Here is a 24,000-nt window from a genome sequence, read left to right as displayed (position 1 = left end):
ACTTCATGCTGGCAAGCATATGCTCAGTAATTCCCTTTGCAAGTCTTTGCCATTTTGTCAATTTCTCCTGATGTCTTCTATACTTTTGAACAATCTGTTTTGTCCCAATGGAGTTTCATTAATGTGGCCTGCATTGAAGCACTTTGGGCAGAATATTCAAGTCATAAGAATTTCCTCTGATATTTCATTGAGGAATCTCTTGGATGAATGACAAGACCTGATATCTTAGGAAAGAAGCAAAATGCATTCAGCTGTCAATGAACTGATAGAAGCTTTTGGCTGCAGATGCTCCTACAATATGTTCCTTATTGCTTTAGCTCTACGTTAATGATGCGGTCACATGACTGCAAATCTTCTAGAATATTTGCAAAGTTGCAAATGCACAACTAGTAGCAAGGATTAATTTAATCCCCCAGACCTCAGCACTATGTCAGCATTAAATGAAAAGCAATATGGCATTTATGTATTTATTTTTCATCCATTCAGTAATTCCTTCAGTCACTTATTTTTATGTATTTAATTATCCACTATAGACATTATCGAGCAAAGAGATTTTATATATATATATATATATATATATATATATATATATATATATATATATATATATATATATATATATATATATATATATTTGTGCATATGAAGGACTGTATTAATAGAAACTGTTGTTTACCATTTTAATTATTAATCTTTAAAAAATGTATACAAGCTTTTACATATATAAAATAAAAACACTCAAGTTTTATAGTCTGGTTGTTCTTCATACGTTGTAACAAAATAACAAGCTGGAAGTTTTTAAGTTTTATTCAGAGGTTACATTTTGTTTAGTTCATGTTAGGATTTGCTTGTATTTTATTTACTGCAGCTTTCATTGTGATCTTGTGATGTATGTATAACAGATGCCCTGCCTGCTAATTGACTGAAGCAGATCCTATACCATAACCCCTGTTTAAACAGCAATAGACACTGATATCATATAGGTAGCTGACCTTCTGATTATTAACAAACTTTGCAAAACAAACCATAAATGTTATGGCACTATGGTTGCTGCAGGAAACATTTAGGTAGGCAAGATGCATAGTGCTGGAAATGGCACACTGGTCATGATATGTTTGCATGCATATCTGAGAAACATGATTCATAAAACAGTGAATGCTCATTACTCATGTGGACCTATATACAGTCATTAGTATCTCATTATGGAAAGAGAGAGGGGTTGAATGTCTTTAAATGGCTGCATCATTTTTATTAGCTAATATTACTGTTGTTCCAAGATAGAATGCATATCTGTATTTGTGTAAACTGTGTGGATGATTGGTGTAACAAGGCTATAAATTAAAGTGTTATTATTAATATGGATGATGTTAGGCTGCCAATCAGGCTCAGGCATCTTATGTTCAACAGCATTTGACATTTAGAATGACAGTCTTTTTATGGGTGCTTTTCAAATGCATTCATTCTCACTCCATGCTACATTATTCTGTGTCTCAACTAACTACTTGGTTCTTAGTACTGATAACTGTACAGCTTTATTTGCATAGCTGCTATATGCTTGTTTTTGGAAAGTAGATGCTTGTGGTTTGATTTTCAAAGGGCATTGTATTTTTTAGTTTAGCAACCATGTACGGTGCAAAACTTTTAGGGTGTTCATAGATATTGTATACTGTGGCGTACGATAACTGAGTCCATCATTAAATGTTCATAGTCTGAAAATTAGCTTGTTCCATAAAAGTGAATTATGCTAAAGCTAAAATATGAACAAAGGAACTAGCCAGGAAACAATCATTACATCTTGTCTATGTCATATCCATAATAACAGTGTTCCCACTATACACAGACTATATAAACAGTGGCATAGTAGTCATTTTCATCCATACATAAAATAAAAGTATTTCCTTTCAGGCACACTGCACACAGTTCACCACAGCAGTGATCATGTCCTTGTATGGAGAAAATGTGTGAGAGTTGCAGTTACATCTTCACGAATTCTTTAAAGACTGCATAAGTGACACAGTGACCGTAAGTATTTACAGTGTCGGTGATGCAGATACTCTGAGGTCCAGGGAGTTATTCTACAGATCCAGAACATACTGTCCCATGTTATGCTTCAAAAGAATATAGTATGTAAAAAAAAAAAAAAAAAAACAAGATGGCTGTCAGTCATATACATAAACTGTGGAGATACACGGACTTGTCAGTTTCTGCTGTTTGTCCTTCAGGAGGAGAACATAAGTAAAACAAATTTTATAAAACATAGTTAGGTTATGAGTCAGATAAAGGGCCTATTTCATGTGTGCTGATTCTTAAAGGGTTTGTTGACATTGTTTATGAGTGGGTAGTGCACTTGTTACAACAAAATGCAGACAACAGCTGCCAGTTAAGGACATGGCGTTATAGACAGCTCCTATGACAACAGAATAAGTGGATGCACAGAGTCCTCTCTAGGCACAAAACTGTCAGTGGAAAATAAGGAACTACAAATGTAATGACAACTGTACATGTGCTAATGCATGCGCTTTGCTAAGAGTATATAGGCATAATATAAATAGTGAAAAATATATAAATGAATGCTAAAATATACTTAAGTATCGATGTACACATAAAGCCAGCATATAGACATGCATAAATATAAAATTATGAAATTGTAAAAAAAAATATATATATAAGCGCATGCATTCGCACATGTACCCATTGGTATCAAGTCAGATGTATTTTATATATATATTTTTTATAGATATATTTTATATATTTTTCTATGCATGTTTTAGCAGAATTATTAGCTTGGATAAGGAATGTGTGATATATGATATTCTTATTGCATTATTTAGTTTTATATTTTTTATTTTGCATTGGCAACTGTGTTTCTCTTTAATTAACAATGATTAGGGTAATTGCCTGCATCATCATGTGACTGTTTCAAGTATTTAAGAAAGTGTGGAATTTCAACAGTTGTCTGATGAAGGGGTTGATCCCTAAAAGCGCTAACCTGTGTACTGTTTATACTGTTCTACTTAAATAAATCTCCTAGCTGTGATACTGTCGGTGTTTCTTTACGTTTGTAGTTCCTGTGACAACAGGTCTGTTTAGAGAATTATAGTATGATGACTATGAATGCCATGACAGTGCTCTAGTTGTGTCACATAATCTGTGTCATGCTTGAGAGTGATTTAGGACTGTTTCAGCCTGCTCTGTCCTGATACTATTATTTTAATAATGGAACTCGTTGTTTGAAGTTCTTCTATTAGTGGATGCTTGGTGCTGGAGTCAGGATTGGGTAAGTGACATTACAGTGTTTCTGTGCACTACGCTGCACATTGGGATGTATTTTTCAATCTGTTCACTAAACAATATGTTCTGCTTTCTGCACTGATGTATTGCTGATGTTATTGCTCAGCCAGTGTGTGCTGAACACAGCATCTAATAATGTGATTTCACTTAAGTTCTTCCAGTTTATGCATACATAATATTTGGAGGTCACTCCACAGCTTACACCTGTAACTACATGAGTGTAAATCATGGTCCATGCTGTGGAGCCAAATTTTCATATCTTCTACATACCTGAATGAGTCCATATATCTAATAATGCGTGGCATCACTCCAGGGTTGGCCATGTACCAGCCTATGAATTTGTGGGAAATATCTTTGAATCTTGGCAGACATTTTCTAAATACTGCCAAATATTCAGAATCAAGCAATTTTCTCTGATAAAATGTTACTTCAGTATAAGCATTACTGACTGAATATGATTAATTAAGTAGAAGGGAGCTTCGTCACTATGGAAAAGGTAAGATATGCTAGTCAGAACAAAGCCATGATAGAAAAGTAGGAAGGAATATGTAAGGTGATAGATCAGGGTGTACAGTACAAGAAACTATGCCAGTAAACAGTAGTGTGGAATATGAATAGGGTAAACAAGAACAAGGGGAACAAATCAAAGAATATTGACAGAGTAGTTTGTACTTATTTATTCTACTTTATTTTAATTTGTTAACCTGTATAGGGCTCTGACTTCAATGGATTTCTTTTACGCTCATCCTTGGGTTATAAAACACAGAACAAATAGAACAGATATGAATGTATAACAGAATAGATCTGTACAAGATTATATTGGAAGTAAGGCAAGTAAGCAAAGTCTTCAATATTATCAGCTGTCTAGAGATGCTCGTCCAATCATGAATAGACTTAGAGACCTGCATGTTTTATATATACTTCTATCTATCCATCTATCTATATAATATAATATAATATAATATAATATAATGTAATATAATATAATATAATATAATATACAATATAATTTGATCAAAAGTTTGTTTGTTTGTTTGTTTAATTTGACTGTTGAGGCTGCCCACTAAAATGTGCTAGCCCGTGTAACTGATTTATTACTGTTTCTGCATTTTCTGTGTGTTTCTATCTAAAAACAAAAAAATAATCCTTGTTTTACCACCTCTCCTCGACTAGTTTAGACCAGTTTACAGGCATTGCTGTATTCTGGGCTGTGGTGTAGTTCCTGTGTTGTCCATTACCTTACTTGGATAGAAGGAAGTTTCTTTGCTCACCAGTGGGAGTGGGGAGCCTTGAGCAGCCCACCTGTCCCTGTAGGAAGTGACCTCAGCACAAGAGCTGTAGTAATTGGTTGTTTTGGACCATTTCTAGCTCTTTTGAAGTTCCCTGTTTAAAATCTGCATTTGCACGGCTTTGCACGGTTGTGCGCATAGCTCAGCGCCGGTTAAACAAGATTAAACTTCTTCTGGCTCTGCCAAGTCTGCTCTTCAAATTTTCCCTTAAGGAAGCTCTACTCTTAGTATAATCAGACTACTCGCTATATTATAAGCCTAGCACTTGTTCTCAAAACTTCTCTACTATGTAAGCACTCTCGTACTAAGTAAGCACTACATCCACCTACCACCCCTGTGAATATCCACTTCCCTTAAAGGCACACCACTCCCTTATACTGTTCTAGCATGTCGAGTGGTAGATTACTAGCATCATCGCCAGTTCAGCTGGTTAATCTGGGTATCTTGAGACAATGCTACAATTGTCTCATGTACACAGACAACCCTCTCCTCCTCCTAACAAACAGAAATACATGTGAGAGATGCAACTATACAGCCAAACTGGAGGCTGAACTCTCTCAACTCAGGGCTGGCATGACCAGACAGGAGGAGATGGTAACCACACACACAACAAACCCAGTCCCACATAGACTTGCCACAACTGCAAACCAAACACATAAAAACACAAAGACATACTTGGAGGCTCTAATAAAAAACTTACCAAAACAACAGAGGCTCCCAAAGCAGACATCCAAAAATCCACCACCTCAAAACAGAACACATGCAACACATACTTCAATAAATCAGTGTGTCAATCAATCACAGCCCTTAAGGCCAAACACCATGCCTGATACACTAGAAATAGGTGACTCTATAGTCAGACACACTGATGTCCCGCTTACCAGGCTGAACAAGGAGAGGGTGACTGTGAGCTGCTATCGGGAGCTAGGATCCACCACATAACACACGCAGTCAGGTCACTCCAAAGCAAGTACAAATATGACTCCGTCATTGTCCATGCTGGCGTGAATGACCTGAGATGTACCTCCCTGGACTACATGAAAAGAGACATAGAGGAGCTCTCTGATTATGTAGCCCAGGCTGGTATGACCCTGACCCTGAGCAGCATCTTGCCCTCACCAAGAATGATGCCACAATACAAAGACAAGATGATCAGCTTTAATAATTGGCTCAAGTACTGGTGACATTCTAAGGGGATCCAATGTCTGTCTGCCTGGGATGACATGTTGGACAAGCCACGCTGCTTTGCAAGGGATGGCTTGCACCTGTCACCACTGGGCTTCCGGATATTGGCTAAGGTTCTTGCCACCCCCATAGTGCCTTTTTTAGGCAAGGCGCAAAAGACAAACCCACCTCCTTAGAAAACAAAAATGGAAAAAAATTAAGGGTAATGCTGCTCAACGCCAGAAGTCTAAATCTCAAGATGCAGGCACTCGATGCACTCCTCAGTATGGAGAACATTGACGTCTGTGCAGTAACTGAAACCTGGTTCAAGGCTCCTGAGAGCACCCCAGCGCTACCAGGCTATACCTCGTATCATGCTTTTCGGCCCCAAAACCCGGACCGAACCACAAAGGGAGGGGGAGTGTCCATATTCATCAAGGACACCCACACCTCCAGGTTAGTAGAAACACATGAAGCATCGGAGACCATACAGGTGCAACTAACCATAGGCAAAACTGCTATACAACTGGTAGCATGTTACAGACCACCCTCCCAATCTCAGGAACCCCACTCAGCCTTCCTGAAGACATTGGAGAATATGAATGTATCACAAAATACCATCATACTGGGAGACTTCAACTATCCAAACATAGATTGGGTACATTATTCTAGCCCTAACACCCTAGCCCAAAGGTTCCTGGAATTCATAAATTCAAATGCACTGGAACAACTAATCACCTCTCCCACTAGGGGAGATAATATACTAGACCTGATCATCACAAACAACGGGACAAAATGCTCCACAGCGGAGGTATACCCCTCACTAGTGAGATCTGACCACAAACTAATCACCCTGGATATACATATCCCACCTCCACCCCCAGCACAAAAGACCACAGTGAAAAACTTCTCAAAAGCAGACTTCACTCTTCTTAAGACTAAGATGGTATCCTTTAAACCCACTGGGTCAGTGGATACCACATCCCACAATGCCGAATCCTTCACAAATGCTTTCTATGAACATCTCCAAGAATGCATGGATCATGCAATCCCAAATAAATCCAAGTCCCTCTCCACCAAAGGCAAGCGTCCTGTCTGGTGGACCTCAGCCATTAACAAATTGTATAACAAAAGAAGGAAGCTACTGCATGACAGAGCAAAATCCCATAAAGGGAAGACATCTCTGATCAACACTAGCAGAAAACTACATTCTCTCATAAAAACATCCAAGGCCAACTTTGAGAGAAAAATGGCTAAGAACACTAAAGATAATCACAAAGCCTTCTTCAGTTATGTTAGAAACCTGGGCGGAAACCCTCAGATATGCTCAGAGTTAGTTCACAACAACAAAAATACACTGAACCCACAGATATTGCCAACATTCTGGCTGACAGGTTCAGTGCAAATTTCTCCCCTCCCTTACCCCCAAAAGAAGAAATACTTATCCCAGCTGAATGTAATCTCCCTGTCATCTCAGATGTCCAAGTGAGAGCCGCCCTCAACAAAGCTAAAAACGCAGCATCAATGGGACCTGACGGTATCCCAGGTTGCGTGCTACGTGAACTCCAAGAGGAGCAAAACCCACACATAAAAATGCTATTTAACCTTAGCCTTACTACAGGATATGTACCTGAACACTGGCATACAGCAACAGTGGTCCCACTTCACAAAGGGGGTACCTCTACAGACCCTGGGAACTACCGCCCCATAAGCTTAACCAGCCTGGTCTGCAAAGCTATGGAAAGAATCATTATGGAACTCATAAACAGAGACATTGGGGACCTACAGACACTTGACCCCACCCAGTTCGGCTTTGTAAAGGGCAGATCCTGCCTTTTGAACCTGGTTGACTTTTTCGAAACAGTCACTAGAGCCATTGATGAGGGCAAAGCAGTCCATACAGCCTACCTGGACTTGGCTAAGGCCTTCGACACAATACCCCACTCAGGCATCATAGATAAGCTCAACAGCTTAAACGTAAACCCTTATGTCACTAGATGGGTTGCAAACTGGCTAAAGAACAGAACCCATAAAGTTAAAATTCCTGGAGCAATGTCAGACTCAAAGCCAGTCACAAGTGGTGTCCCACAGGGATCTGTCCTGGGACACCTCTTGTTCGGCATTTATTTCTCAGATGTTAAGGCAAACATGGGAGGGTTGTGGCTGACAAAGTTCGCAGATGACTGCAAACTAGGCACCATAGTCGATGCACCAGCGGACACATACATCCTACAAAAAGGCCTCACAGAAACGAACAACTGGTGCCGGAGTCATGGCCTTAAACTAAATGCCAAAAAAGGTATAGTCATCCCCTTTGGGAAAAACAAAGTACCCACAAATTATCACATAGACAGCAACCCACTGAGTATGGAAAAAGTAATCACAGACCTAGGGACCCAAGTCGACAGCGACCTCTCATTTGACACCCACGTTGCCAAAGTGGTTAGAAAAACATTCTACCTTGCACACCTTATCATGAAGGGATTCACATCCAGATCCAAGGATGTCATTGTACCCCTATACTCCTCCCTCATCAGACCCATGATTGAGTACAATGCCCCATTTGGTATGTACCTCACACAGCATTTGCAACAGCTGGAGAGACCACAAAAGTACCTCACCAAGAGGATCAAGGGTCTCCAACATATGTCTTATTCTGCCAGACTAAAGAAACTCCAGCTCTATTCAGTAGCATACCGCCTGCTCAGAGGTGATCTCTGCCTGACGTACAAGGCCATGTCCAATCAGGAACTGATGGACATGCTCCACCTCAAAAAATCCAAATCCATCAGGACCACAAGAGCTAAAGACTTAAACCTCGGCACATGTATGAATAGGACATGCTGGAGGGATATATTCATAACCCAGAGGCTTCCCATGCTCTGGAACAAGATCACAGTTCATGTTAGGCAGAGCCCCTCACTGGCTCTCTTCAAGAGAAATCCTGATGAGTGGATGGGAGATTGTAAGTTTACCCCAGGGGTCACATCTGTGTCACTACTAGACAGGGCCACAGTAAACTAATTCTATTACATAAGGGGACCTGTTACTACTAGACAGAGGCACAGTATTCTAAATCTATTCTGTGCACTTTCGTACCATTTCATGGGGTGGCGAAAGCCACACCACTATGGCTAGGCTTACAAATGCCCCAGGGCAGATAGCCTAGTACTAAACTATGAAACTATGAAACTATAATACAATATAATACAATATAATATAATATAATTACTTGGATACAAGGAAGAGAAAATAGTAGAAGCTTTGGCAGGTGCCTTTCAAGGCTGGAGGCAGTAAGGGGAAATGGGAAGGGTAGAGACTAATGGAGAGGGAAGTATTTCAGAGATAGAAAGAGAGCGAAAAAAGATGGAGGAGGAGGAAAACAGGGATGGAAGTAGGCAGGTTTTATAAGTAGTGCTGATTACATGTGCTGTTCATTAGGGGAAAGCAGAGGTGAGAGGGACCTGGAGGACACAGGGAGGGCTAAGTAACTGCAGGGTTCTGAAAGTAGTTGCAGTTTGCTTTCCTAAAATGCATTTCTTGAGCTGAGTCTGGAATGTTTTGACTGTGGATTTCTTTCAGGAAGGTAGATGGTATGGGGACTAGCACTGAAACAATGTGTAAATGGTGCCTTGTAGGCTATTAGTTTATATAGCTTGCAGTGCTTGAACTTAGCTGGATCTAACAGTGTAGTTCAAGATTTGGAGAGTTAGACGGCAAGCCATAAAAGTGAATGAGTTTTCTTGTAATTGATTAGGGCATGGGAACAAAGCAGTAATCTGGACCTCTGAAAGACCTCAGGCATTTCACTTTAGGTATACTGTGCAGTGCTGCTACCTTTTGGTGTCCAGGGTGATGAACCCACAAAGGCATACTACGTGAAGGATTTACAGATTTTTCTTCTAGACAACAACTATTATAGGAAGTCTGTACTGAAACTGATTTAGAAGAGCTCTAATAAAATGAGCTATTCTTTGAGATGTGTGGTTCTTCCTTTTTGCAGAAAGAAGTGAGATATATTTTATTCTCAAAGTGTGTTAATTTTAGCTTCACTAGTGGAGATGTGGTGCTTAGAATCAGGATGTGGTTAAACCGGATTCACTTCATAACACTGAAAGCTCAAAACACTGAAACTCAAAACACTGAAATCAAAACACTGAAACTTCAAAATCTTGAAAACTCAAAACACTGAAACTCAAAACACTGAAAACACATATCATACATATACTGAGTTTAAACAACATAAATCATAGCACTTTACACCAAGTGTAAACAGAGGGGCAAACCCCCCTGCTCCCCCCATGTGGGAGGCTGTGCCCCCACACCCCCTGCTACACTTATATATATATATATATATATATATATATATATATATATATATATATATATATATATATATATATATCAACTCCAACATTGCACTTATAGGTTCATAGGTTCATAGGTTCATACTAGGCTATCTGCCCTAGGGAATTTATAAGCCTAGCCAGAGTGTGTTTGCTTTCGCCACCCATTTTAAATTAATTTTGCTATGCCCTTTTTCGAGGTTAGTATACTGTGCCTCTGTCTAACAGTGACACAGAAGTGATACCCGGGGTAAACCTACGATCTCCCATCCACTCATCAAGATTCCTCTTAAAGAGAGTCAATGAGGGACTGTGCCTAACCTGGACTGGGATTTTATTCCAGAGTGAAGGGAGCCTCTGGGTTATGAATCTGTCCATCCAGCATGTCCTATTTATTTCAGTGCTGAGGTTCAAGTCTCTCGAGCATGTAGCTCGATGGGATTTGGATTTTCTGAGGTGCAGCATGTCCATTAATTCCGGGTTGGACATGGCTTTATATGTCAGGCACAGATCGCCTCTGAGCAGGCGGTATGCCACTGAGTAGAGCTGGAGTTTCTTTAACCGGGCAGCATATGGCATCTGTTCGAGCCCTCTGATCCTCTTGGTGAGGTACTTTTGGGGTCTTTCCAGTTGCTGCAGGTGTCTGGTAAGGTACATCCCAAAAGGGGCATTGTACTCAATTATGGGCCTAATGAGGGATGAGTAAAGATGCACGATGACCTCCCCTGATCTAGATGTGAATCCCTTCATGATTAGGTGGGCTATATAAAATGTTTTTCTAACCACTTTGGCCACGTGGTTGTCAAATGAGAGATTGCTATCAACTTGGGTCCCCAGGTCCCTAATTACTTCTTCTGTACTTAATGGATTACCACCTGTGTGGTAATTTGTGGGCACTTTGTTTTTGCCAAAGGGGATGACTATACACTTTTTGGTGTTCAGCTTGAGGCCATGGCTCTGGCACCAGTTGTCTGTTTCTATGAGGCCCTTTTGGAGGATGCTTGTGTTGGCTGGAGAGTCGATTATGGTGCCCAGTTTGCAGTCATCTGTGAACTTGGTCAGCCACAGTCCTTCTGTGTTGGCCTGTACCGCCGAGAAATATATACCGAACAAGAGAGGTCCCAGGACTGAACCTTGTGGGATGCCACTTGTAACTGGTTTGGAGTCTGACATGGCTCCAGCAATTCTAACCATGTGGGTTCTGTCCTTGAGCCAGTTTGCAACCCATCTAGTGACATAGGGGTTTATATTTAAGCTGGTGAGCTTATCTATAATGCCCGAGTGGGGTATTGTATCGAAGGCTTTTGAAAGGTCCAGGTAGGCTGTGTGGACCACCTTCCCTTCGTCAATGGCCTTGGTGACTGTTTCAAAGAAATCGACCAGGTTTAAGAGGCAGGATCTGCCCTTAACAAAGCCAAACTGGGTAGGATCCAGCGTCTGTAGGTCCCCAATATCTTTATTTATGAGGTCCATGATGATCCTTTCCAAAGCTTTGCAGACCAAGCTAGTCAGGCTTATGGGGCGATAGTTTCCAGGATCCATTGAGGCACCACCTTTGTGGAGTGGGACCACTGTTGCTGTATGCCACTCTTTGGGTACATATCCTGTAGTAAGGCTGAGATTGAACAGTAGTTTTATGTTTTGGTTTAGCTCTTCTTGGAGTTCATGTAGGATGCAGCCCAGGACACCGTCTGGTCCCATTGATGCTGTGTTTTTTGCTTTGGAGAGGGCGGCTCTTACCTGAGCATCTGAGATGTCAGGGGGGCAGCACTCTGCTGGGATAGATATTTCCCCTTTTGGTGGGGAGGGGGGGGTTTGCGCTGAACCTGTCAGCTAGGATGTTGGCAATGTATTTTTTGTCATTTTGGACTAATTCTGAGCATATCTGGGAATTCCCACCCAGGTTCCTAACATAACTATAGAAAGCCTTGTGATTATCCTTAGCGTTCTGTGCAATCTTTCTCTCGAAGCTGGCCTTAGACGATTTTATGAGTGCCTGTAGTTTTTTGCTAATACTGATCAGAGATGCCTTCCCTTTTTGGGATTTTGCTCTATCATGTAGTAGCTTCCTCCTTCTATTGTATAGTTTGTTTATGGCTGGGGTCCACCAGACAGGACGTCTGCCTTTGGAGGATTGGGTTTTGGTTTTATTTGGGATTGCATGATCCATGAGTGCCCGTAGTTTTTTGCTAATACTGATCAGAGATGCCTTCCCTTTTTGGGATTTTGCTCTATCATGTAGTAGCTTCCTCCTTCTATTGTATAGTTTATTTATGGCTGGGGTCCACCACACAGGACGTCTGCCTTTGGAGGATTGGATCTTGGTTTTATTTGGGATTGCATGAGCCATGCATTCCTGAAGGTGTTCATAGAATGCGTTTATAAAGAATTCTGCGGTCTGGGCCATATTTTCCACAGGCCCGGGGGCTTTGAAGGATTCCACCTCGGTTTTGAGGAGTGTGAAATTTGCTTTAGAGAAGTTTTTCACTGTGGATTTCTGGGCAGGGGGTGGGGGTCAGGATGTGAATATCCAGTGAGATTAGTTTATGGTCTGATCTTATCAGTGAGGGATACATTTCTGGTCTGGAGCATAGAGTCCCCATGTTGGTGATGATCAGGTCCAGTATGTTTTCCCCTCTTGTGGGAGTAGTAACAAGTTGTTCCATAGCATTTGAGTTTATAAATTCTAGGAACCTTTGGGCTAGGGTGTTGGAGCTAGAGTAATGCTGCCAGTCTATGTTTGGGTAGTTGAAGTCGCCCAATATAATGGTGTGTGGAGAGACCTTCATATTTTCCAGTGTTCTCGGGAAGGCCGAGTGGGGTTCCTGGGTTTGGGAGCATGGTCTGTAGCAGGCTATAAACTGGAAGGCAGTTTTACCCACTGTTAGTTGCACATGGATAGTCTCTGATGCTTTGTGCTGTGCCACCAACCTGGAGGTGTGGGTATCTTTGACGAATATTGATACTCACCCTCCTTTTGTGGTTCGGTCCAAGTTTTGGGGCCGAAAAGCATGGTATTAGGTATAACCTGGTAGTGCTGGGGTGCTCTCGGGAGCCTTGAACCAGGTTTCTGTTACTGCACAGATATCGATGTTCTCCATGCTAAGGAGAGTTTTGAGTGTGTGCATCTTGAGGTTTAGACTTCTGGCGTTGAGTAGCATTACTCTTAGTTTCTTATCCCTTGTGATACCTATGGAGGTGGGTTTGTCTTTTGAGCCTTGCCTAAAAAGGCACTATGGGGGTAGCAAGAGCCTTTGCCAATATCCAAAAGCCCAGGGGTGACAGGTACAAGCCGTCCCTAGAGAAGCATCATGGCCTGTCGAGCATGTCATCCCAGGCTGACAGGCATGGGATCCCCTTTGAATGACACCGGTACTTAAGCCAATTGTTGAAATTGATTATCTTGTCTTCATATTGTGGCATCATTCTTGGTAAGGGTAAGATGCTACTCAAGGTCAGGGTCATACCGGCCTGGGCTACATGCTCACAGAGCTCCTCTATGTCTCTTTTCATGTAGTCCAGGGAGGTACGTCTCAGGTCATTCACACCAGCATGGACAATGACTGAGTCATATTTGTACTTGCCGTGGAGTGACCTGAGTGCTTGTGTTATGTGGCAGATCCTAGCACCAGACAGGCAGCTCACCGTGACCTTCTCCTTGTTCAGCCTGGTGAGCGGGATGTCAGTGTGCCTGATGATAGAGTCACCTATTACAGGTGTATCAGGTGTGTTGTTTAGCCTTAAGGGCTGTGACTGTTCGGCACACTGGCTTTGTGAGCTATGTGTTGCACGTGTTTTGTTTTGGGATAGCGGTTGCTTGGGTGTCTGCTTTGGAGGTCTCTGCTGTTTAGGCAGATTTTTATTCAGAGCCTCCGAGTATGTTTTTGTGTGTTTATGTGTTTGGTTTGCTGTCGTGGTAGGTCTGTGTGAGACTGGAATTGTAGTGAGTGTGGTTTCCTTCTCCTCCTGACTGATTATGCCAGTACTGAGTTGAGAGAGCTTAGCCTCCAGTTTGGCTATATGGTTGCATCTCTCACATGTGTTGGAATTTGTTGGGAGGAGGAGAGGGTTGTCTGTGCACATGAGGCAGTTGTAACATTGCCTCAAGATTCCCAGATTCACCAGCTGGACCGGAGAGGAGATTGACAACTGACCTTTGGACATGCTAGAATAGTATTGGGAATTCCTTTATAATTGAAAAAAAGGGCCAATGGGGAACAAGGTACTCAAAGGGAGTTTGTGAGGGGGTAGTGCTTTTATTTTGTTTAGTGCTGACTTATATAATTGCTTTAGTGAGCAAGTGCCAGGTAACTTAAATGCAATGTGTTACAGGTAACTGAAATGCAAAAACGACAAACAGTAACTTTCTTTCAAGTAAAACAAGGAAATAAGTACAGTAAGCAATGCAGATAACACTAGGGATCCACAGAAGCGTTGAAAAGCCATGTTTTACGTGGAATTAGCATTTCAGGGAAATAAGCAAACAGACAACAAGCATACAAACAATATATTATAAAAAACAAAAACGGTCGTAGCTCAGTATACTTAACAAAGGTCTATCATTTATTCTTGCCAGGAGGGCTGATCCTGCAGAAATGTTAAAAGATTAAAGACTTTTGGGTAGGAATCTCTCTCTAAAATGTATTTTTTCTGCAGGCAACACCAATATATATAACCAAGCCTGTATGTATAGACAACCTAGTACTTTTATTCCAGCTACACCCATAGGTATTCAACGTTTTATTGATGCATGTGAGATTGCTTTTAGGGAGCTGAATGCTCTATCTGTTTGTAACATGTCATTTTATAATCTGACTACTGGAGAGTACAGAGCTTTGCAAGATTTAAAAAGCCTACATTCATTGATCATTAAATAGGCCGACAAAGGAGGCGACATTGTTGTTTTAGATAAAGATTTATATGTTACACAAATGGAGAAACTGTTACTTGATACTACCACATATCAACGTATTTCTAAGTCTATGGTGAATGCCATCATAGATAAAGTTTCTTTTCTAATTTTTGACTTGTTAATAACTAATTTGATTGATGATTCACTTTTTAAGTATTTCAATGTTCATAAACCTGTTGTTTCCAGGATATATGGTCTACCTAAAATTCACAAGGACTTGTTATTTCCACCTATGAGACCTATTGTTTCAGGTAGTGGCTGGTGTACTGAGCCCCTCTCCATATATGTAGAGGGACTTTACATGGTTTTCTGGACAACTGTTATACAATTTTAAAGGACACTAAGATGTTCTTACAGCGGCTACATAATAGGATGGAGACGATAGATAGAGATGAGGAATTTGTTCTTGTGACCATGGATATAGAATCTCTGTTTACCAGTATACCAAATGTTTGGGGTGTTGATAGTATTAGAGATTTTCTTACTGTGCACAAACTTTTGACTAACAATAAGATACAGTTAATCTGCACCCTATTAGAAATAATTTTAGACAATAATATTGTTATGTTTCAAGAACAGTTTTTCCTGCAAAAAGTTGGCGTGGCAATGGGCACTGCTTATGCCAATAGCTACGCCAACTTAGCACTGGTCAGTTGGGAAGAGCAAAACATTTTGTCTGCCACTAATCCTTTCTTTGGACAAATACTGTGGTATGTTAGGTTTGTAGATGACACTTTTATGTTATGGAAGGGCTCCGGCTCTGATCTAGACCAATTTTTGGATTATTTGCATTCAACAACTGATTTTTTAAGGTTTACACACCAGAGTTCAGCCACTGATATACGTTTTCTTGATGTTAAAATCAGTAAATCTGATTTGAATCATCTCCGCAGTACTATATACCATAAACCAACTAGAAAGAACACATTGCTGCATAAATCTAGTATGCACCCTAGACACATTCCTAGGAATGTGTTAAGAGGGCAAGTTTTTAGGACACTCAGGCTACATAGTAATGACAATGATGCAGTAGCTGCATTGAATAACTTGAAAATTGAGTTTCTGGCTAGAGGATATTCTAGTGCAGACATTGATAATGCAATATCTGATGCCTGGAAGCTTAGAGATACTAGGTGCAAACCTTATTATAATCACAACAGAGCGATCACAGATGCAACACACAGTGCCACAGCTGAGAATGACTTTAGAGTGGTTCTCCAGTTTTCTAGCAACATTAATCAATATGTGGATGTTGTTAAGAAATACTGGTACCTTTTACAAGAAGTTCCTGGCCTTGAGGACAAGGTTGGACTGATTCCACATTTCAGTTTTAAGAATAGCAAGTCACTTAAACAACACCTTTGCCATGGGGAAACACGCAAAAAGTTAACTCACTCTGTTCACCGTGGAGCTTTTCCATGTAGGAACTGTAGTGCTTGTCAGTTTGTTTATATCAAAAATAATTATGTGCATCCTACCAGACATTTCTCGTTACATTCTAATCAATATTCAGATTGTAGAACCACTGATGTTGTTTATTTTTGTTTTTGCCAACAATACCATGCTTATTATGTAGGCAAAATGAATAGAATGTTGAAAGATCGTATTTTAGAACATGTGAGAGACATTACCAACTGTAAACAATCCTGTGCTCTGGCCTGTCACGTTATGTCTAATGATCATTCACATTCTTTTAAATTTTTGGTTTTGCAACATATTTATACGAACCCTAGGGGTGGTGACATAGAAAATATTACAGAGGGGCATGAGCAAAAATGGATACTGAAGCTTAACGCTGAGAAGTTTCTTGGGTTGAATGCTGCCACTACTTTGGTTCCCTTTTTGAAGGCTCGACCACTCATGCACTGATTTTTAGATCTTTTAGAAGATATTTTAGATGTTTTTAGTAGTTTTTTATATGTCTTACTGTCATTGTTTTATTTTATATATGTATATACATGGTTTTTTACACTGTATATAGTGTGGTTATATATGCTTAGTAACTTTGTGTGTAACATTATATGCATAGTGAATCTTTATTGTAGGATTCACTGTGGTAAGCTTCTCTTGAATTTGATTGTGTACAGCTTGCTAACCCTAATTAGTTAATTGAGTAATGGATATTTGACTATTTAAATAGAGTGTAAGCCTTTTACTGTTGTCTGATGAAGCAACTTAACGTTGTGAAAGCGCTCACCATTTTCTGCTTTCTGTTTTGTCTATTAATAAACGTTCTCAGGGTGCTAGCTCGGTGCATTTTCTTTCATTTTGTTTAAGCATACAAACAAAGCTAGATTCAGCAGGCCTGGATCTAGTCTATGCTATAGCAAACAAGGTGTACCAATTTCAGTAAGAAACAGTTCAAATATGCAGGCACTATAAGACTTTAACCAGAAATTCCCAGCTCAGAAGGGCAAAATCCAGCCTCTCCTCCCACAAGAGTGCAGACCACAAACCTTCTTATTGTAAAATAACTGGCCTGAAGCCCAAGTGCTTAAACCAGAACTAATACACTTTTAGAATAACAGACACTGAGCCCTCAATCAGCAGTTCCCAACTTAGAAGGATGTAAGCTACCTGTCCTTCCACCACAGTGCAGGCCACAAACCTTAAAACAACTGGTCTGAAGCCCAAGTGCTTAATCCAAAAGACTTAGAATGATAGCTACACTTTAATCAAGTTACTACCAAGCAGTAATAAATACAATTGAATGCTTTAAAGAATGCCTGGATTAGTGCTCAAGTTATACAAACAAAGCTAGATTCAGCAGGCCTGAATCTAGTCTATGCTACAGCAAACAAGGTGTACCAATTGCAGTCAGAAGCAGTGCAATCTTGGAGCTGATATATTTAAGTGGCAGGGGGTGTGGGGGGTGCAGCCCCCCACATTGGTGGTGTGGGGGGGCTTGCCCCTCTGTTTACACTTGGTGTAAAGTGCTATGATTTATGCTGTTTAAACTCAGTATATGTATGATATGTATTTTCAGTGTTTTGAGTTTCAGTGTTTTGAGTTTTCAGTGTTTTGAAGTTTCAGTGTTTTGGTCTTCTATATTATGAAGTTTTCTAATTTTCAGTGTTTTGAGTTTTCAGTGTTATGAAGTGAATCCGGTTAAATCACACCCTGAGGTAGCAGAGATGAGTAACAGTTTTAGTGGTTACAGGACTATGTTAAGAATGGACCAAGGGAAGGGAATCAGACATAAGTTTTGCTGTGCTCCAAACAGCAAGGCTTTGGACTTTATGTTATTCAGTGTGTTTATTTTCTTATAGCATGTAAAACAGGTTGATAAAGTCAAAAATTACTAGTTTTATGTTGACAGAGGAAGAGCTGATAAAACCTTAAAATTATCCTCTCATTCCTCATATAATAGAATAGGTGCTTAGAGCAGATCTAATGGAAGTTTGTTTACAAAACAGGAAAACATAATGGGGGAAATATCTGATTCATTACGTATGCTTTGTGAGAGAGGAGAAGAAGGTTATGATAATCTGCCAAGTTGGACTTTGAAGGTTCTGTCAGAGAGGAACTAATGAAATCATACCATGGAATTAAAATTGATGTATGATATTATGAGTGAATTGAATAGCAGGGTGACATCTACAAAGTGAAATGTCTTAGTCAGGTCTATGATATCTTCTTCTTTAAGGACGTTCTTGTCCATGCTTTGAACTGTTTCACTAAGAAAAACATATAGGATTGGTGCAGCTGCCAGACCAGAAACCATGTTGGTGTTTAGGGAGCATGTTCCACTTGGAATAATACTCACAGACCTTGCCAAAGATTGTCAGTCCTTGAAAACCCACAGAGTACCGCTCTCTTCAGTGACAGGAATGCTCTGAAGTTCTTGGCACCTAAATCTGTCTTTTTAGTCTGGACTTGTGGAAGGTTCCCTAAACCTTTATAAGCTATCTGGCTGTTATATCTCATGCAAGATATTATCTAAATAGCTTAGGCTACTGCAACAGTGATAATTCAGTATCCACGGTGGTGGTGCTGCGGTAGCGTTGTCATCTCACAAAGTAAGACACTGTCTGGTTTGATTCTCAGCTAGAGCGTCTTCTGCGTGGAGACATACGTGAATGGGCGTACCTTCATTGAAGGTTGTGCATCAGGGCTGACAACTCGGCATGTAACAATCAACTGCCAATCATTAGTGGACTGGAGTTCCGCTGTGGCGACCCCTAACTGGGAAAAGCCGAAAGACACAACAAGAACTGTTATGGAAGATTTACTTACATGACTGTACTTTCCTCTGCACATTTGCAGCATTCCTTAGATACCATACTTCTTGATGTATATTTACAGGGTTTCTGTATCACTTTTGTACCTTTATTCAGTACTGGTCCCCAAGACGTGCAACCTCTTTTAACATTTTCATCACTGTTAATATTAATTTCCAAAACCATTCTTCTCCCTTTATCACATCCTGTTTACTCTAGACAGTCAAAAGTCAACTGCGGATGAGCCTCCCTCTAGTACCATGGGTCTGCATGGGAGGATACACTAAGCAGTTGTTTGACACTGAAAAAGGTTGGGACTTGAACAAATTCTTGTTGTTTACTGCTTATTAATCTGTCATTTCAAGTGCATTTATGGCATCCTGGATGGCAGCATATGCATTTTTCATTGTCATATAATCATCTTGTTTATAAAAAAATGATTTATCAGACACACTCTTAATTTTTTTCTATTGCATGTAGTAGTGTCTGTAACTAGAATGCCCCACTCTTATCAGCCTTCATTGCACTCCTGTCCTTTTCTCTACTAATACTGACTAGAGTGTGTAATTCAGCTTTTGTTCATGTTGCTTCTTCTTACCTTGCTTAGTTAGAATGTTCCAAATGTTGGTGTTAACTTCATTGGTGTTGCTCTTTTTATCTTTATTACTGAAATTACTTTAAAGTTGACCTCCATTTGTGAACTTTTAAGTCCACTGTGGTGCTGAATAATTTACTTCTATTGTGGGGAATAAAAGTCATTCCATTTTCAAGTACCCTTAATTCCATCTCTGTGATGGGTTTCTTGTGATGGTTCCAGACCATAGTCTGGAATTTGGTTTTGTCTCACTTTTTGGTTTGAAATTTGCATATTTTTCATGATCTTTCAGCTTACCAAAAGCACACTCACAAATGGTTCTCCAAACTGCAAGCAAATGATTCAAATTTTTCCCTAAAGTTAAACCTACCTCATAATTCACCATTTCTTTTCCTGTAGTTTTATGTGTATCAATCTTCTTGTATTGGCTCTTCTAAATACTCTGGTTACTAGTTCTAAGAATCCTTTAGTATAATGGTAGATTTCCTTTCTGTAGATTATATTTCTTTATTTGAGAACTGGGAGACTCATTCATTAATACTGGCATCACTTAGGCTCCATACCTCTCCAGTGCCTTTGCTTCCCATATTATCAGCCATCCCTCCAACTCCTTACTGCAGTTTCACTCTAAGACTTTAGTCTCATTTGTCTGTCAGCTGCTCATTGTCTTGCCACTGTAAGACTTCCGGCCTTTTCTGAAGGTATCCCATTCCAAATGCTCATTTTCTATGCACCTCAGCCTTTGCACAATATTTACAGTGGTTACATATCATCTAAATCTGGCAGATCCCATCCTCCAGCTGTCCTCTGAGCCCTAAGTTTATCCTTCATGATCTTTCCTCTTTTGCTTTTCCTCATAGACTTATCTCATATTAGTTGTATATCTCATATAATTTTATTTGGAGGGCTAATTTGAATATGCCACCCAAAATAAAGTACACGTGGAAGCATCATTGTGTGAACACTTTCTGTTCTACCCCCAAGTGTGGCAAATCTACCTGGTCACGCATATAATATGTTCCAGTTCCTTACCATTAGATCTGTCTAGTTCTTGCCTCTAACCCCAGTTACCATTTTATAAACCTTAAACCCCAAGTACTCCCCCTGCATATTTTCAAGGAGCACACAACATATCTTGGTCTGTTTCATTTCAGTTTTAATTACCACTGAATTTTGGGGATAGTAACAATGCCCTAATACACTAGCAAAACTACCAAAATCTTTATTCCCCTTAGAAGCTGCCTGGTTATATCTTCAAGCACCATTATCCAATCATTTGCAAACAGATAAATACCACAATTTTTTCTACCAATATTCTGCCTCATCCAGCTTTCCCTTACTCTCTGCTCCAGACATTCAGTGATTAGGATAACAGACAGCCCGGATGGTTTCCTCTTTCTAATACTATTTCTTCTCTAAAACCACTATATATATAAATAAATAAATAAATGAATGACTGCATAAATAAATAAATATATATATATATATAATATATATATATATATATATATATATATATATATATGTGTGTGTGTGTGTGTGTGTGTGTGTAATATATATGTGTGTAATATATATATATATATATATATATATATATGTGTGTGTGTGTGTGTGTGTGTGTGTAATATATATATATATATATATATATATATATATATATATATATATATATATATATATATATATGGTTTACTATCATAAATTCGAAAATCAGAACAAAACGTGTCTGCATTTTCGAATTTATACATCAGAAATAAACATTTCCGAATTTTCCTAATGTCAAAAACAGCTGTGTATTGTCGAAAATGTCGCTTGTGACATTTTTGGCAATACACAGCACTCCCACCCGTCCTGTAACTACCTACCTAACTAGCCTAAACACACAGTTATGCAGGGGGGCACCCCCCAACTTAATATTCCAACTCCGAGATCGCACTACAGTGAGGAAAGGGATGTATTTCCCTAACCGCACTGTACCGCGATCCCCTCACATGAGCGAACGTTAGAATTGCGAATGCACAGTCCATTCGCAATGGTAACTTTTGCTCTCATCACCTGCCGAAATATGAAGTATTCGAACATCTGTTGTTCGAATACTTCATAGCCATGCAAGTGCACGTTGGCATTGTGATAGTAAACCATATATATATATATATATATATATATATATATATATATGGTTCCACTTCATATCATCGAATTATCATTTCATCGAATTTCAAATCATCGAGACCAAATCATCGAAAACTCATTTAGTCAAAAACTCATATAATCGAATCTCAAATCATTGAAAACTATAAAGCAACTAGAAATAACATCCCAGACACTGTTTACTATGTTTATGCAGGGGGGCTTACCCCCCTACACCTCCCATGTGGGGGGGCCCTGTCCCCACACCCCCCGTAATTAAATATACCAACTCCAAGGTCGCACTACAGTGGGGTTAGGAAATTAACTTTTTCCCCCACTGTAGTGTGACCTTGGAGTTGGTATATTTATTTACTGGGGGGTGGGGGGGTGGAGCCCTCCCATGGGGGTGCAGGGGGGCTTGCCCCCCTGCATAAATGTAGTAAAAACTTTGTGGAATGTTATTTCTAGTTGCTTTATAGTTTTCAATGATTTGAGATTCGGTGATATGAGTTTTCGACAAAATGAGTTTTCGACGATTTGGTCTCGATGATTTGAAATTCGATGAAATGATAATTTGATGATATGAAGTGGAACCATATATATATATATATATATATATATATATATATATATATATATATATATATATATATATATATATGTATATATACATATATGTACATCCATCAAGGTATGTGTCATAAAGTCCTATGAGACTCAGTCAAAGGCTTTCTGAATATCCATTAATAGAATTCCTGCCTTTCCTCTGGTTCTTTTCCTCAGCCATTCGAAAAAATCTATTACAGTATGCCAGTGATCCATTCCTATTTTGATGTCAAAATACAAGCAAACACTTTGGTATCTGCATTGGCGAATTATATAGGGCAGTGATTTATGATATCCATCTTTTTTTTTATTTCTATTTCAACAATACTGTTGTTGCAGCTTCTTTCGCTTTGTTCTCTAATGTCATTAAACAGATCTGTCATTGTGTTGCTCACCTGAAAAATCAGTCTTGTAAAAATCAGCGAGGTAGATGTCTGGTCCACTTACTTTACTTCCTTGCAGATATGCAGAGGGTTTATCATCTCCCTATTTCCTATTGGCAAATGTATTCTCTGTTGCTTCTCCTCACACAAGACATATCCTTTCCATTTATGAGCTAATGTAATTTGAGAATCTATTATTTCATACATCTCAATGTAATAACACTGACATTGTCCGTTTATATGCATACTTGTACAGTTTTCCTCTCCCCTTTCATCTTCCACTGAATGATCCAAACTTTCTTTACCTGGCTCTCAATCCTACATATCATCCTCTCGATGTGTATCTCTCCTCTCGCCTCACCCACAATCCTGCCCCCTTCTCACCAACTCAGCTTTTACCTTTGATTTATCATATTCTTGTCCTTATTGACACACATTCTCCCCTGTTTATATCCTGACCTTCAACCAGCCTCGCCCAGTGCATTACCAGATCCCTAAGCCTGTCTCGGGGGTACAGTGCGCATTAGTTAATTTAGCCTTTTCCTCACTTTATTGCAATTTCAGTATTGGTATTTATAATAAGCAGGAAGTGTGGGGGGTGCAGCCCCCCACATGGGGGTGTAGGAGGACTTACCCCCTTGCTAAAACATAAAAGGACACACAGACTTTTGAAAATGTAAGTCTGGCTTGTTGAATGTCGATCGTCATGTTTCGATGGAAAAATGTTCTGCATTTCGGAATTTTGATTGTAAGCCATTTGAAGATGTACATGATTTCTGACATGTCTATACGAAACCTAATATAATGCAACACATATCATATCATAGATAAACAACTAGGATTCGAATGAAGTAAAAACCACTCAGTAGAAAATATTTTCTACTGAGTGGTTTGTACTTCATTGAATCCTGGTTGTTTATTTATTTTAGTATGGTGGTGTTGTCATGACATATCATATCATGTCTCTTAATTACAGACAATACAGTGGCCAGAAACTTGTATCATTCAAGGGGCTTTCAGTTCCATGCAGGGATATAGCCAAAAAATCTCATGTTGTACTCACA

This window comes from Protopterus annectens, chromosome 7.part0, assembly GCF_019279795.1.
Source record: "Protopterus annectens isolate FY-2018-M chromosome 7.part0, PAN1.0, whole genome shotgun sequence".
Taxonomy (NCBI): Eukaryota; Metazoa; Chordata; order Ceratodontiformes; family Protopteridae; genus Protopterus; species Protopterus annectens.
The sequence above is the reverse complement of the archived record's forward strand: the minus strand, read 5'-3'. Positions refer to the sequence as shown.